The 16,759-nt window shown below is 41.6% G+C and overlaps 1 long non-coding RNA gene across 1 annotated transcript; it reads right to left on the bottom strand.

Annotated features, from left to right (window-relative positions):
• Positions 1-1,011: 1,011 nt before the first annotated feature.
• Positions 1,012-16,727, bottom strand: LOC117804126. Its single transcript, XR_004628356.1, has 3 exons — positions 16,686-16,727; positions 15,843-16,001; positions 1,012-1,528 (listed from the first exon to the last, which is right to left on the bottom strand). It is a non-coding gene; the product is annotated as an uncharacterized LOC117804126 (long non-coding RNA).
• Between the last annotated feature and the right edge of the window lie 32 nt (positions 16,728-16,759).

Here is a 16,759-nt window from a genome sequence, read left to right on the forward strand (position 1 = left end):
CAGCTGATAGGATAATAACAATCTACATCAGCTCTCAAGAGCTCTTTATGTCTTTGTTTCTGCCTTTCCTTTCTGTTGCTAATTATATAATGTCATCTTTTCTTTTACCTGACTTTGGATCCTTTTGTTTGGACCTATTTAATTTTCTCTGACTTTGTGTGAATTGAGCTGCCTGACACTAACTTCTGTTCTGGCCCACACTTTTGCTCAATGTGCTCCTTTTAGCCTGGTTACAGTTTTCTCAACCACTTCTGCCTATGAGGATCATATATTGTGCTATGGCCCAATGGTGGCAAATATTAACCATAAGAAACAAGAGGAGGACCTACAGACCAGAAATCAGGAGTGGAGACAGAGTGACTAGGAAGGAACCTAAAAGAGTTAAACTTTTTTTTTTTAAAGATTTTATTTATTTGACAGACAGAGACAGCCAGTGAGAGAGGGAACACAAGCAGGGGGAGTGGGAGAGGAAGAAGCAGGCTCCTAGCGGAGGAGCCTGATGTGGGGCTCCATCCCAGAACGCTGGGATCACGCCCTGAGCCGGAGGCAGACGCTTAACAACTGCACCACCCAGGTGCCCCTAAACTTATTTTTTTTTTAAGATTTTATTTATTTATTTGAGAGAGAGAGAGAGAGTACTAGCGGGAGGAGGCACAGAGGGAGAGAGAGAAGCAGACTCCCAGCTGAGCAGGGATCTCTACGCAGGGCAGAATGTTAATATTATAAATAAGTTTTATAACTTTGAGTTATTAATATATTATGTGCCTTACATCAGGGCTTCCAAAATCACAAGGTAAAAACTGACAGAACTAAATTTTTAAAAAGAACAGTCCACAATTTTATAATTAGAATTTTTAACACTCCAGGAGTGCCTGGCTGGCTCAGTTGGTTGAGCATCTGACTCTTGGTTTTGGCTCAGATCATGATCTCATGGGTCATGAGACTGAGCCCTGCATCAGGCTCCATGTTCAGCAGGGAATCTGCTTGAGGATTCTCTCCCTCTGCACCCTCCCCCACATGCTCATGCTCTCACGTGCTCTCTCTCTAAAATAAATGGTGAGTCTTTAAAAAAGTTTAATAACTCATTCTCAGCAGTTGATAGAGCATCTACACAAAAAATATTAAAGATCTAGAAAAGCTGAACAACACTGTCTACCATCTTGAATTGATTGGCATATATAGAATACTTTATAGAATGCACATGGAACACACAACAACGTCAGACTGTAAATTCCCTTCAACTGCATATGGAATGTTCACCAAGTTAGGTTAAACACTGGGTCTTAAAGCAAGGCTCAGTTAATTCAAAGGATGAGAAAATTCTCTACTACATTTAATGAAAATAGAGATCAATAAAATAAGATAGGAAGTCCCCAAATACTTGGAAATTAAATGCCATACCTCTAATTAACCCAAGTCAAAAATTTTAAAGGAAAATTGGTTGAAATAATATATATTATACTCTTTGACTATAGAGGGATTTACCTGGATACCATTAACAGGCATTGGGGGAAGAAGCCTCAACTTCCTAAAAATTAAGAAAAACACCATTAAATAACCAAAGAGAAAAGAAGAAATAAAAATAGAAATTCAAAAACATTTTTTGACTGAATAATAAAGAAGATGCAACATACCCAAACTTGTGGGATATAACTAAAGCAATGTATAGAGAGAAATCGCATTAAACCACCTAACTTTGGAAAGAAGGCTGAAAATCCATCGGCCCAATTTCCATTGAAAGACTAAAAATGGAAGCAAGTTAAACACAGAGTAAAAGGAAATACATAAGAAAGAGCAGAAATTGGGGGCCTGGGTGGCTCAGTCCATTAAGCATCTGCCTTCGACTCAGGTCATGATCCCAAGGTCCTGAGATTGAGCCCTGAGTCAGGCTCCCTGCTCAGCGGGGTGCCCTCTGCACCTCCCCCACCGCTCATGCTCTTTCTCTCTCTTTCTCAAATAAATAAAATCTTTAAAAAAAAAATAAAGAGCAGAAATTTTAAAATACAAAGCAGATACACAATATAGAACATCAACAAAGGCAAAGGTTAATACTTTGTGTATGGCTGCTTTTAGAAAACAAAGCAAAACAAAACAAAACTGAAAGAACACATAAGACAATTACATGTGGGGGTTGGAGGGAATGAAGTGAATGGAGCAGGGTAGAGTGCCACCCTTCACTGTATTTGGTTTTGACTTTTGAGCCACTCAAAAAAATGTTTTTTAGGATTTTATTTATTTTAGAGAGACAGCATGAGCAGGGGCGAGGACCAGAGGGAGGGGGAAAGAGTCTCAAAGAGACTCCACTTGGAGTGCAGAGCCACACAGAGCTTGATCCCAGGACCCTGAGATCACGACCTGAGCCAAAACCAAGAGTCAGATGCCCAACCATCTGAACCACTTAGGCACCCCTCAAAACATTTTAATGCCCCATCAGTGCTATTCCAAGCCATATCGGATACTGAGGCAAAAAGAAACATATGTACCCCTATATACACTTACCAAAATATCTTACCATGTTTTGAACCAGATTGGAAAAGTTAATACAAGCTCCATAATTTATTTTTATTTTTTATTTTTTTTTAAAGATTTTATTTATCTATTAGACAGAGATAGAGACAGCCAGCGAGAAAGGGAACACAAGCAGGGGGAGTGGGAGAGGAAGAAGCAGGCTCCTAGTGGAGGAGCCTGACGTGGGGCTCGACGTGGGGCTCGACGTGGGGCTCGATCCCACAATGCCGGGATCATGCCCTGAGCTGAAGGCAGACGCTTAACCACTGTGCCACCCAGGCGCCCCAAGCTCCATAATTTAAAAGAATGACTATGGGGCACCTGGCTGGCTCAGGCAATAGAGCATGTGACTCTTGATTTCTGGTTTGTAAGTTCAAGCCCCTTGTTGGGCATAAGGTTTAATTAAAAAAATAAAAGTTAAAAAAATGACTACGTACAAAGTCCACATTGCCCAGCCTGTGTGCACACCACTGTCAACCTGTACAAAGTGAGGGCTTCATGGCCCAGGAACCAGGAGCTGATTGGAAATAACTTCCCAGTGCACAATAACCCTGGGTTATAAAACAAGCAAACAACAGCTTGTCTTATTTAAAATTTTGATATTTTGTTTTTCATGGATTTTTTTCATTGTTTTAAGGATTTTTTAAAAAAAGATTTATTTATTTATTTGAGAGAGAGAGAGAGAGAGGAGGGGCAGAGAGGGTCCCAAGCAGACTCTGAACTCAGTGCAGAGCCTGATGGGGTGGGGGTGGGGGTGATCAGTCCCACAATGCCAAGGTCATGACCTGAGCCGAAATCAAGAGTTGGCCACTCAACAGACTGTGCCACCCAGGTACCCCTTTTTAAAGATTTTTAAGGTAATCTCTACACCCAGTGTGGGGCCCAAACTCACAACCCTGAGGTCAAGAGTCACATGCTCTACTGACTGAGCTAGTCAGGAGACCCTGCATTCATTTTAATTTAGAAAATATTGCATCAAAATATTTCTCTTGATTACTGTTTTTTTGGTGCCCTCTTAAGTTTTGCACCCAAGGTGAATGCGTCACTTGCTTCACCCTAATCCCTGCCCTGAACACATTATATGGGATCACCTGGAGGTGGGAGAGCTGGAATGGAGGAGATTCAGTGATTTTCATCATGCCTGAGGAAAGCAAAGACTCTTTCTGGACATATTTATTTAAAAACTCATTAAAAAACTGTAAAGATAGTGGTAGATTTTAGGAAATTCTAAAACTTCATTTGTACTTTTTAAACTCAGAATCACAGCCTGGAGTTACTGGCCAGTTTGGGTCTTCATCTTTGTGACAGAGGAAATCAAGAGAGACATCTGTTTGTTACCAATCTCACTGTAGGATTTTCCATTTGGGGGTCTGGGAGCTTCATCTCAGGGGCCCTTCAGGAAACCATATTCCTCCTGACAGGGTCTGAAAACCCCATATCCAACTATAGCTGCCGAGCTCACCCTTCTCTCCCTGTTCTGATTGGGGATCTCAGCTGGTGCTGTCCATGCCGGTGGCGAGATTGCTGGGACTATATACATTTCCCCAGGTGAGTGATTTGAAAGCTCGTTTTCATTTTATCACCCTTTACCCACCAACTTGACCATCCTCCTTGCAGGTCCAACCCAAAGTCACAGTGCAGCCCCTCTCAAAATGTAAACGAGCACACAGGCATTCCTCCTGAATTTGGCAAACATTTTCCCGCAATCCACTTTCCTCATCTGTTACCATGAGGAAAACAGGAGCACCTACTTCACAGAGTTGTTATGTGGCTGCTATAAATTAATTCATGTAAAGCACATGGAAGAGTCCCTGGCACACAGGGAAATCCTCAATAAATTCCAAGATGTTATCTATTAGTTTTGGTCACTAAATAAACTTTTAATAAAAATATATGAATGCTTTTAATGGAGTGCCATCATTGGCAAAGAAATAAAATGTATCATTCAGATAACCAGACAAGTGGTGACAACTTTGTTCATAGTTTCAAGGAAGAAATGAAAAAATTTTGAGAGCCATGGGAATGAACTGAGAGCCATGGGAAAACACCAAAAAGAAGTTCAAGGAAATAAACTATTCTGCAAGAGTACAAGATATTGCTGAACAGGAAGATGTTCAATCCAGCAAGAGCCTAGAATCTTCATGTATTTGCTGAAAGGAGCTGAGTAGTAAATCACTTAAATGATTTAATCTGAGTCTAGTCACCCTTGAGAATGATATTACTGTACATTACTGCACACACTTTACATGTATACATATTCGCTGTGTACAGGTGTTCATACAAAATCATGTATCCTGTACTTTTGGGATAAGGTAAAGGATTTTACGGATATAATTTTGAAGTCATTTGATTTATCTTACCATGTAACTTCAGAACCTACCCTCCACCTAAGATGTATTTTCAAAATAATTAGAATATTTGGGGAATAATAGGATAACTGGTTTGGCTGTATTATGACAGAAAAAGCATGACTCATATTGAGAGGATCCTGAACATTCGGATAAGAAATAGAGGGACGCCTGGGTGGCTCAGTTAAGTGTCTGCCTTCTGCTCAGGTCATGATTTTGGGCTCCTGGGATGAAGCCCCACATTGGACTCCCTGCTCAGTGGGGAGTCTGCTTCTCCCTCTCCCTCCGCACCTCCCCCCGCTCATGCGCTCGAGTGCTTGCTCTCTCTCTTGCTCTCCCTCAAATAAATAAATAAATAAAATGCTTTGATGAGCTGCCTTAGATTAACACTTAAAAAAAAAAGAAATAGGGACTGTATTTTGGGGCCTTAGTTATCTAATGATTTTTTTCCCCTTAAGCAGAGGGATGACAATGGTGACATATACAGCAGAACACCAGTTGCTCAGAATTTCTAGGAACATAGCTATTCCAAATTTATAAAAGCATAATTGTTTCAGCTTCAACATCTTCTGGGTGCATTTTTTGGCTTTTCTTTCCAGTATCTGAATTAAAGATACAATATTGCAATTCACCATCTTGAAATGGTTGTAACTTGCCAAAAAATAAAATGGCCCAAAGGATCAGAACATATGCATTACTAAGCAGGCCAGTTATGAGGTTAGTTCAATTGTCCACTGTAATATACACCATCTTGTCCATATTGTGTGGACAGAGCCATTGTGACATCATCTGCTGGTCACATTCAGCTTTTAGATTTACCATCTCCTTTGCTCCATATGCCATAGGAAATCTTCTTAAATTATTTCGATCACATGATATTCTTTAATGGGTGATTATTGAAAAGATCCTTTAATTTTTTAAAATCAAGATTATTTATTCATTTATTTAAGTCATCTCTATACCCAACAAAGGGCTCAAACTCATAACCCCAAGATGAAGAGTCACACGCTCCTCTGACTGAGCCAGCCAGGCACCCTGAAAAAAATCATTTTAGATATATACTTTTATTTGGCTACTTTCTGTATTTAAATTCCCTCATTTAAAGTAAACAAATCTTCTGTATTCTTTTTTTTTGTTTCCTTTAAAGTAGGATCCATGTCCAGCAGGTAGCCCAGCATGAGGCTTGAACTCACAATCCTGAGATCAAGACCTGAGCTGAGATCAAGAGTCAGACACTTAACGGATCGAGCCACTCGGGCGCCTCTAAATTTTTTGTAGTCTTGTTAGTCTAGGGATGGACTGACCAATTTACAAAGAAATTGCAGTTTAAGAATAAACCAGAGCATTTATGAAATGAATGAAAGTACTCCAAGCTACTAACACAGCTATGCACTAAAAGTCATCTGTTGATTGGAAACAACAGATTCCACATTTTTTTTTATAGCAATGACTCTCCCCCCTTGACAATTGGACATGTAGTTAACGTGGTTCCACATCCCTCAGGTCCCATCCCTTCCTCCCACAGACCTGCCCAAGAGGAACGTGGTGGTCCTAATCTCGAGTGGAGAGGGAGGGTGTTTCCAGGGCTGTTCTGGTTTCTCACAAGATTCTAAAACAGTGAGGGTGGGTAGCATGGAGGGCAGAAGAAGTGTTGTTGGGGTTAGGCCGCTTCACACCATGTTCTAATTTTCTACCAGAAGAAAGTTCACTTAGGAAACAAACAATAATGATTTAACAGGTTATCAACTTTTTGACTACTTTTGTACCTAGGCCCTTATACTTGGGCCAGTTTTACATTATTATGTTGTCAATTTGTAAATGTGTTCCTAAATAATAAATGAAGCTTTAATAAAGCACTCAAATATCTGCATGACATCTAATTTGAATCCTGTTTTGATTGGTTTAAATTTAACTGTAATTTGAGGCTATCCCTGATTTTGTGCCACCTCCAAATCTATTACCATCTTTTAACCAAGACTTAGCTGTATTTAAAAGATTAATGTGGGGGCGCCTGGGTGGCACAGCGGTTAAGTGTCTGTCTTCGGCTCAGGGCGTGATCCCGGCGTTATGGGATCGAGCCCCACGTCAGGCTCTTCCGCTGTGAGCCTGCTTCTTCCTCTCCCACTCCCCCTGCTTGTGTTCCCTCTCTCACTGGCTGTCTCTATCTCTGTCAAATAAATAAATAAAACCTTTAAAAAAAAAAGATTAATGTGGCACCAGGATTTAGGGTAAAATTTGTGAGTAAAAAAGAAGAAGCAAGCAGATAGAGAAGTGATTGTAATACATCAGGGGCAACTAAAGCCGAAGTTACCACAGTAACATAGTTGAGGGAACAGAAAGAGGGAACAAGTATGAAATAAATTACATGTGAATTATGGGCAGAACTTGCAGAAGCTTAGAGACATAAGATTCAAGGTAACTTTGATGTTCTAAGCTTAGGTATACAAGATACCACTGAGGCAAACAGGGAAGTTAGGTTAGGATGTCAACTTTGAAGGGATAGACAAATGAATGGAAAAGTCTTGACAAGCATTGTGAGAGAGAGAATGGAATCTGTGACCCTAAAATAAAGCAGGAAACTATATGGTTAACTTGGGATACCACTACTGCAAGTCAAATTCTCCTATTCGGTGGTTGTCTTTAGACTCCAAGGAAGGTTTGACATCCCCAGTTCTGACTCAGAAACCTATTCTACTTCTATCACCTAAATCCATTTGCATCTTAAGAGCCTTCTGAGTGTACCGCATAGAGCAGAGGTCCTCACGTTTTAGCAGGCATATGGACCACCTACAGTGTTTGAAAAAATTCACTCTCCTGGGCCTCTCCTCCAGAGATTCAGATCCAGCAGATTTAGCTTGGGACAGGTGGATCCTGTTAGACTGTAACACGTGTCTCTGATAATTCTGATGCAGATGACTGATACAACTTGTAAAACACTGTTGAAGAGTCTATAAACATGTGAATACAAAAGAAAAGAAATGGTTTTCCAATGAAAAATCACCTCATTTCTCAAGACCATTTGCATAGAGAAGCTAGAATTCTGAAGCTCTATTTCGATCAGTACTTAGAGTTCTTAGGTCCTGTCTTCTAAACTGGCTGTCCCTCAATATCAGAAATACGTTTGTCTTTAAGCTTGGGAATTAAAGCCTAAGAGGTGTGCTGTAGTTGAACCTAGATTACACTGCCCCCTCCTCAGAGAAGTTTAAGGAGAAATTCTTTCCAAGGGCTGAGAACTGCCCCACCTTTATTTAGAAAGTAAGTGAACTGGAGAAAATAATTTATATGTATGTTACAATTTCACATAGAACAACCATCATACATGCCAGAAACTCTAACTGTAAGGATAGACTTTAGTATTCCTTCTATATGCTTCTGTCAGAATTCATTTCTGATTTCTGAAAAAGATGTATTTGCTTTCCAGGTCAGTTATGCACCCACTGAAGTCAGCCTCAGTGATAAGACTGAGTTCCTGTTTTTCATAATACAATACCTGGTGAACAATCCTAGGCCCAGGGGGTGGCCCTAATCCCGAGCTACTTTAACTGGACCTGAGTGGGCATTGTGACTCAAGATGATGATTTGGGAACCCCGGGGAGCTCCCCTGTTGATCACTGAGCTAAAGAAAATGGGAGCCTGGAAGGATTCCTAATTATCATTCCCACCTCCAAGTCCTAGGAGAACATAGAACACAAGGAACTGTGAAGGGCATCAACTTCAAAGGTCATTGTGAGGTTTCTTAACAGTGTGAGTTTTCACCACATCTAGGCGAGACTCCCAGTAAGTGATATAAGGTGGGAGATATGGATTAGAAGCAATGTTCAAGAAAATGAAATTAACATGTCCCAGATCAGCATCATCTTTAGATCCAAAATCATAATTCCAGGCTTCTCAGAATTCCTTAATCAAATGCATCCTCTCAGGTACAAAGACTACATGTTCATAAAGACATTTTCATAAGAGAATTTTGGATATAAGTGGCCTGGTCAAGACTAATAAGCGTGGACATTGGAGAAGTCAAACTTTGCACAAAAAATGGAGAATCTACAAGGATAGTTCGTGAGTGCTTTGGTAAGGACTTACAGTGCCTACACTGCTGTCTAGAGCATTGCCCACATTCTTTAAGGCCTGAGTTCTTGGGATAATGGAAGTAGGCCCTCAAAACACGGGGCACATGCCAGAAAAAAAAGGGGGGGGGAGTAATGTGCACAGAACAGAGCCATCCAACCCTGGCAAACAAGCTTCCAATCAAGTTTCCAAGAGATTACTCAATACCAGGAGACGATCTGTTCTCCTTCTAGCATGGCTGTTGGCTGCTGTTCTTATTCCCTGGTTTGAAAGAGTGTTATTATAGAATTGTAATAGTAAAATTAACCAGAATCCTCACAAGATGGTAGCAAATAAGCCAGTTCCCTCTTCTGGTCAAGTTGAACAATACACCACTCCTGGATGGATAAGAGTCAGTAAATTGTCTTCCCTCCCAGGTACTTGCTTGATGGTGCCAGAGGTGAATGGGGGTGAAACTAGGAGAATAATCCCATCATCCAGGACCAAGAGGTCCTCTTATTGGATGGAAATATACATGATTCAGCTTTCAATCTCCTGTAGAGAACAAGCTAAGGGTACATAAAATAGCTTGGCCTTTTCCTTTGGAGAATGCAGGCTTTGGGAAAATTGCTCTTTCTGTGATATTAGGCCAGGTCTCCCAAGAAGCTCATGCCAAGATGGGATGAAACATGCAAGTATTTTATCAGAAGGCATGCTTGAGAGAAAGGAAATGGAAGGGGGAGTCTTAAAGCTGGGGACAGCCCAAGATGCAAGACGACCGCAAGTGAAGGAGAGGGGAGAGAAGGTCAGTGGAAGCATTATGCTGCCCTGCAGTTTAAGGAAAAATCAGCAAAGTCCTAGGGGAATCTTGAGCCAATAGCAGCTGACAAAGAGTCCCATGCCTTCCAGGGATGGTCTGCCTTAGCGTCCACTTAGTGCCCGGAAGCAGCACCTAGGAGGCATGTGGTGAGGCAGTTAGGACCTCGAGCCAATTGTTCCTGCAGCAAAGGCTCATAAGGCACATCATCATGGCCACTATGCGAGGCTTAAGAGAATATCCCCGTGGAGACCTAAGAGTATTAGTTTGTGGGGCATATGGCTGGCTGGATCCATAGAGTGTATGACTCTTTATCTCAGGGTCATGAGTTTGAGCCCGACCAGTGCAGAGACTACTTAAAATAAGTAAATAAACTTAAAAAAAAGAGTATTCATTTGTTAAAATATGATGACAGAGTGTGTGAAAAAATACATAGGACAAATGACTATCAGTTTAGGTAAGGCCATAGCCTCGAGCCCATATTGAATTTTCTTTTCTTTTCTTTTCTTTTTTTTAAAGATTTTATTTATTCATTTGGGGCAGAGAGATAGAGAGAGAGCATGAGCAGGACAAGGGGCAGAGGGAGAGGGAGAAGCATACTCCCCGCTGAGCTGGGAGCCCAACGTGGGGCTCAATCCCAGGACCCAGAGATCCTGACCTAAACTGAAGGCAGATGCCTAACCATCTGAGCCACCCAGATGCGCCCCCTGTATTGGATTTTCATTGCTAAAAAAGCTTCATGTTATAGAATTATTGACCTGTCTCATGCAGTTCTAGACAACATTCCTCAAAAGATGTATTTTCCTGGGGCGCCTGGGTGGCACAGCGGTTACGCGTCTGCCTTCGGCTCAGGGCGTGATCCCGGCGTTCTGGGATCGAGCCCCGCATCAGGCTCCTCTGCTAGGAGCCTGCTTCTTCCTCTCCCACTCCCCCTGCTTGTGTTCCCTCTCTCACTGGCTGTCTCTGTCTCTGTCAAATAAATAATTAAAATCTTTAAAAAAAAAAAAAAAGATGTATTTTCCTTAAAAACACATTGCCACTTGGCAGAACTGTGTTTTGGATCCAGGCATGTTTTCAGTGTGGTTGATTTCAGATGTTTTGGAGAAAATAAAGTATAATCTCTACTTATCCCAGCTAAACTCCATTCTTGCTCTCTAATTCCAGGAAAGAGTGAGGGCAGTGGGGTTATGAATGGGCTGGAGTCACTTGGGTGACAAGAGAATTTATTAGGAGCATTGCTTCATTGGTGCTGACCAGAAAATTCCAGACTGACAGGTTAGGATTACATTCCTAGGGAAGGTCAAAAGTAATTAGGTCAGGTATTAAATCTTGGTTTGGTGTCATGGGTTTGAGATAGGGAAACTGAAGGAGTCCATAAAAATCTGGGGTTTTTTTTGCTTCTTTTCCCACTTCTATTCTTGCTAGGACCTGCACCTCTACACCCCCACTCACTCTACACAGGCCTCAGAATGTCTTTTTTTTTTTTTTAATGATTTTTTATTATATTACGTTAGTCACCATACAGTACATCCCAAGTTTTTGATGTAAAGTTCGATGCTTCATTAGTTGCGTATAACACCCAGTGCACCATGCAACACGTGCCCTCCTTACTACCCATCACCAGTCCATCCCGTTCCCACCCCCCTCCCCTCTGAGGCCCTCAGTTTGTTTCTCATAGTCTATAGTCTCTCATGTTTCACAGAATGTCCTCCTTGTAAGGGACAAGGAGCTAATGATTTCCTCAGAGTAGATAACATCTAGGGAAGGCCCAGGAGAGAATGACCAGGGGAAGCCATTGTAGAGGCTGCTTTTAGGCAAACAGGTTTGAGCAGGGAATGTTGAAAGGGCCCACAGTGACCCCCTGGCTGAGTACAGACAGGCCCATCAGGTGACCCACCTCATAATATCCATAGGCCCTAACTTACCAATGGGCTACTTACAACTAGGCAGTTACCAAAAAAGGGAAAAATGCCCTAGTCGCCATTACCTCCTCACCTTCCCCCTTTAAAAACAGCCCCCACCCACTGCCTCCTTGCAGACAGTCTCTGCTTTGCTGTCCTGCCCACCACTCCCTTGGGGTGTATTCAATATACTTCTGTCTCCTTTGTTCTGCCTCAGGTGAATTCTTTCACAGCCCCGCCACCGGCTTCCAGGTGGCTTCCACCCGATCATCGATCATCGCCCCACATTCAATCAGAGAGATACCTCATTTAGACACCACGGCCATTATATGCACATTATATTATATGCACATTCCAGACCATAGCAGGAGGCCCCCTAGCTCCAAGGAATAACACCTGGGCCTTCGTCTGTGTTCTGACCAGTTTCTACATGCCAGGGGACACATTCACTAGACCACTGTCCTCAGTAAAAACCCCCAGACCCTGAACAAAAATGAGTCTCCCTCCTTTCCTCTCTGACTCTCCCGGACACACTGTATCAGCACTCTCTCTACACCTTTAGTAAACTCTGCTTTCCCTTACTGCTCGCTTGTGTTTCATTTCTATCCTATGTGCAGCCAGGGACCCCCACTGGGTGGTCCTGCAGGACCCCCTCTGGGTCCCCAGACCCGGCCTGCTGGCATTAGGTTTAACCCAAGTGACTCCGTTTTGGGCCTGTTGCATCTTCTTCTTCTTTTTTAGATTTTATTTATTTTAGAGAGAGAAAGAGAATAAGTGGGGGAGGGGCAGAGGGAGAGGGAGAGAATCTGAGCTAAGCACATGGCTGAATGCAGGGCTCCATCTTATGAACTCACATCATGACCTGAGCCAAAATCAAGAGTCGGTCACTCAACCAACTGAGCCACTAAGGCGCCTCTGTTGCTTCTTTTTATTTTTTATTTTTTTAATTAAAAAAATTTTTTTAAAGATTTTATTTATGTCAGAGAGCGAGAGCACAAGCAGGGGGAACAGCAGGCAGAGGGAGAAGCAGGCTCCCCACTGAGAGAAGAGCCTGATGTGGGACTTGATCCCAGGACCCTGAGATCATGACCTGAGCCAAAGGCAGATGCTTAACCAACTGAGCCACTCAGGTGTTTCTCTGTTGCTTCTTTTTAATAGAATTTAAGTATATGAAAATTTCAAGTGCATTTGTAATAAAGGAAATGCATATTAAAGCTATACTGAGATTCCTCTTCTGGCCATGATGCAGTTACTAAGACTGGACTTAACTGAATTCATTGTAAAAAACTATAAAACTAGACAGAACACATGAAAAAATGTTTCAGACTGGGGACAACAGTCAGTACAGACCTGTGATCCCTGAAAAAAAGCACCTTCTATGCCACAGTGCAGGGGAGGAAGAGTCCAAACAGACCACAGCAGGCTCTCTAAGATGAGGACACCGAGATTTGAATTCAAGGAGGTGGAGGTAGCTGGGATTTGGGTAGCAGAATCCTTGGAAGCCAAAACTACACAGAGAAAATCTCTAGAAATTTCTATAACAGGTCCTCTTTAGTCTGTTCCTAGTAGAATCAATGCCAGGCAAAGAATGAACAGGAAACTGTAAGCTGAATAATTCTCAGAGTTCACACAGAACTGGGAGATGCTCCTGTCCTGACTGCCATAATTACTAAAAGTATTAAATCAGCCCTAGAGGATGTCAAGATTTGCTCAAGCTTTCAAGCCAAGGTCACACTCTTCTTGGGGTGATTCATCTTTACAAAGCTTCATAACAAGCCTTGAAAGAGTCAAGCTGATCTGAGAGTAATTTGAACTGTCTTAAAGAAAAAAAAATTATTTTATTCTGGTAAAATACATGTAACATAAAATTTAACTTTTTAATCATTTGTAAGTGCAGTTCAGTGGCATTAAGGACATTCACACTGTGTGCAACTATCACCACATTCCATCTCCAGAACTTTTTTCATCTTCCCAAGCTGAAACTCTGTCCCCATTAAACATCAACTCTCCCTTTCACCCTCCCTTCAGCCGCTGGCAACCCCCTTCTACTCTTTGTCTCTATGAATTTGACTACTTTAGCTCCCTCACATAGTGGAATCATACAATATTTGTATATAGTATTTGTCAGAATTTCCTTCCAATTTAAGGCTGGAAAATATTCCATTCTATGGATACACCACCATTTGTTTATCCATTCATCTGTCCAGGACACTTGGCTTGCTTCTGCCTTTTGGCTGTTGTGAATAAAGCTAAGAACATGGGTGTACAAATATGTTTGAGTCACACTGCTTTCATTTCTTTGGGGTATTAACCCAAGGAGGGGTTTCTGGATCGTATGGTTCTAATGCTTTTATTTATTTATTTGTGAGAGAAAGCATGAGTGGAGTGAGGGGGCAGAGGGAGAAACAGATCCCCCCAGCCCCCACTGAGAAGGGAGCCCCATGCAGGGCTCGATCTGGGGACTGAGGAATCATGACCTGAGCCAAAGGCAGATGCTTAACAGACTGAGGCACCCAGGTGCCCCTGGTTCTAATGGTTTTAAAGGAAAACAACCAACTCTGACACTCAATGCAAAATGCATAATGTCTGGCACTCAATCAAAAATTAATAGGTATATAAACTAGCAGGAAAATGTAATCCAAAACCAGGAAAATAATCAGTCAATAGAAACAGACCCCAAAAAGACATTATGGAGTCAGGAGACAAGCTATAAGTAGAGTGGAGTGTGGGGATCTCATGACCCTGAGATCATGACTTGAGCTGAGATCAAGAGTTGGGAGTCTGATGTCTAACTGACTGAGCCACCCAGGTGCCCCAAGAGACATGGCCTTTAAAATAATTATGCTCAGGGCGCCTGGGTGGCTCAGTTGGTTAAGCACCTGCCTTCAGCTTGGGTCATGTTCCCAGGGTCCTGGGATCAAGCCCTCGCAGAGCAGGGAGCCTGCTTCTCCTTCTCCCTCTGTCCCTCCCCTCTGCATGTGCTCTCTCTCTCTCAAATAATAAAATCTTTAAAAAATAAAATAATTATGCTCAAGGACTTAAAAGAAACAAACATAGCTGGTGCCTGGGTGGCTCATTCAGTTAAGTGTCCAACTCTTGATTTCAGCGCACAACCCTGAGATTGGGCCCCGAGTTGGGTGTGGAGTCTGCTTAAGCTTCTTTCTCTCCCTCTGCCCCTTTCCTGGTCATGCTCTCTCTATAAAAAACAAAACAAAACCCCAGAAACAAAAGAAACAAACATAAAAAAAGAAACAAATATAATGAACAGAAAAATACAAGGTAATAAAAACAAACAACTTCTAGAGATTAAAAAAAAAAACACCAAGTATCTGAAAGGATCAGCTGAAAGGTCAGCTTAAAGAGTAGCAGCAGAAACTATTGCTTGTAAGATTTACAGTTAGTGATCTCCTCCCTGAAGTGGTCCTTATCTCAAGCACTGGGAGATTGAAAATTCTTCTTTTCCTTCCCCAGTGTTTTAGTAGAGCTCTTTAGCCTCCTGCTCCATGTAGCTTCAGTGATCAGTAAATATCCTAGGAACGAAACTACCTCTGAATTTGAGGCTCCCAAGTCTCCAATGTTATCAAGTTAGCAGAGCATAATTTTTCAAAAGCTCAACTGGTTTTTCCTGTACGAGATCAGCAGCGCTTTGCCTGGACCAAGCCCTAAATACTTTGAGTAACATTTAAACGTGCAATATTTGAAATTTAACAGTGCCTGGAACACTGTAGGCCCTGAATAAATATTAATTAAACGAATGAATTTCATTTTATTTCCTGATTCTCTTACTTGTCTTTCGGACCTTCAAGATGCAATGAGTATCTGCATTCATCTAACGATGTTTAGAAAACTGAAGATTTTCTCCCTAATGCTTCAGGAACATTTACTGTGGCCAGACATTGTTCTCAACACTTAACATATATTAACTCATTTAATACAGTAGAGAATGAACAGAAAGTGGTCCCCCTTTTTTGTATTCCCCCCTTACCTGTGGAGGGATACATTCCAAAACCCTCAGCTGATGCCTGAAATTGTGGATAGTGCCAAACCTTATATATACTACGTGTTTTCCTATACTTATACACTTAGGATAAAATTTCACTTATAAATTAGGTATGGTAAGAGATTAATAACGACAATAATAAAATAGAACAGTTATAACAATATACTAATAAAAGTTATGTGAATGTGGTCTCTCTTTCAAATATGGTATTATACTGTACTCACCCTTTTTCTTGTGATGATGTGAGATGATAAAATGCCTATGTGATGTGATGAAGTGAGGTGAATAATACAGGCATTGCGAGCTGGCGTCAGTCTACCATTGACCTTCTCAGGATATGTCAGCAGGAGGCGCATCTGCTTCTGGAGCGACTGACCTAGTAACTGAAACAGTGGAAAGCAACACAGAGGATAAGGGGGTACTACTACTCAGAACATCCCTATAAAATTCATAGTATTAGTCTCCTCATTTTACATGTATGGAAACTAACATACAGAAGAGTGAACTAGTTTGTCCCAGGTCAAACTAATACCACACTGGTAAAACAAACACCCCCATTCCTCTCTCTCCCTCCCCTTCTTTCTCTGTTTCTAGTGTTTTGGCCCATGGAAATCAAGATTTAAAGGGAGATTTCACACAAGTGTTTTTCTTAATCTGTTACTTTTTTTTCTTTGCTAAACATACCGATCCTCTCAAAGGTTAGTCCTACTACCAATTACAACTAATTGCCGCTGATAAATTAGTCCTATGCTGCTTTGTTTAAATAGTATTCATGTAACTTCTGAATAACATAATTTCAGATAAATACCTATTTTTCATAGTTTTATGTTAAATAACATAGATATGTATAATCATTCATTATACTCAACATACTATGTTATTCGTCTCGTAGGACTATGTCCAGGATTAGCTCTCTAAAAAGTTGGCCACCCTACACTACACTCAAAAAAGGAGCTTTTAAAAATACCCAGTCGCACGAAAGCCCACTCCTAAAAATTCTGATCCAATTGGTGTGGAAAATGAGGGTCTCAGTGGTAGAGTTTTAAAAGCCTTCAGGTAATTCTTACTGGAGAATCCGGACTATTCGGCGGGGCGGGAACGGGCCGGGGCGGGGCCTGGAAGTCACGTGGCCCAGTAGGCT

Source organism: Ailuropoda melanoleuca, chromosome 10 (assembly GCF_002007445.2).
Source record: "Ailuropoda melanoleuca isolate Jingjing chromosome 10, ASM200744v2, whole genome shotgun sequence".
NCBI lineage: Eukaryota > Metazoa > Chordata > Mammalia > Carnivora > Ursidae > Ailuropoda > Ailuropoda melanoleuca.